At 61.1% G+C, this 604-nt stretch overlaps 1 non-coding gene across 1 annotated transcript; it reads right to left on the bottom strand.

The window, feature by feature from the left end:
• Window positions 1-219: 219 nt before the first annotated feature.
• Window positions 220-375, bottom strand: LOC123178805 (5.8S ribosomal RNA). Its single transcript, XR_006489866.1, has one exon. It is a non-coding gene; the product is annotated as a 5.8S ribosomal RNA (ribosomal RNA).
• Between the last annotated feature and the right edge of the window lie 229 nt (window positions 376-604).

The raw sequence follows: 604 nt of genomic DNA, 5'->3' as shown, positions 1-604 counted from the left end.
GTCGAAGTGACGTGCGCTTCGTTTGTTGGGTCGTTCAAAGGCCATAATGCCAGCTGCGCGCCGGATGCACTGCATTGATAAAGCGAGGACGCCCACCATGCGCTGTGTCCGGCGCGGTACGCCGGCAGCGCAATCTTCGGTCCACCGTCCCTTGAGAGACGAGGGACCAGATGCCGCATCCCGAATCCCGTTGAGGGTGGTTGGGAGCGTGTTTTGGCGTGACGCCCAGGCAGGCGTGCCCTCTGCCGAGTGGCCTCGGGCGCAACTTGCGTTCAAAGACTCGATGGTTCGCGGGATTCTGCAATTCACACCAGGTATCGCATTTCGCTACGTTCTTCATCGATGCGAGAGCCGAGATATCCGTTGCCGAGAGTCGTGTGGATTAAATAGCTTTGCAACACGAGGGACGGCTAGCAAGCTAGACATGCCCCCGGGTTAGGCACAGTGTTCCTTGACGCCTTCGGCGCCGTGGGTTCTTTTACCCCGAGCCCCCACCCGCTCCGAGGAGGGGAGGTGGTCGAGGCATTGGCCGAGCGACGGACGGTGCCGTCGCCGACGGATTGGATGACGCGTGCGCGGTCTGTTTTGGTCAGGGTCACGACAA

This window comes from Triticum aestivum, unplaced genomic scaffold (assembly GCF_018294505.1).
Source record: "Triticum aestivum cultivar Chinese Spring unplaced genomic scaffold, IWGSC CS RefSeq v2.1 scaffold91459, whole genome shotgun sequence".
In the NCBI taxonomy this organism is placed as follows: domain Eukaryota; kingdom Viridiplantae; phylum Streptophyta; class Magnoliopsida; order Poales; family Poaceae; genus Triticum; species Triticum aestivum.
The sequence above is the reverse complement of the archived record's forward strand: the minus strand, read 5'-3'. Positions and strand labels throughout refer to the sequence as shown.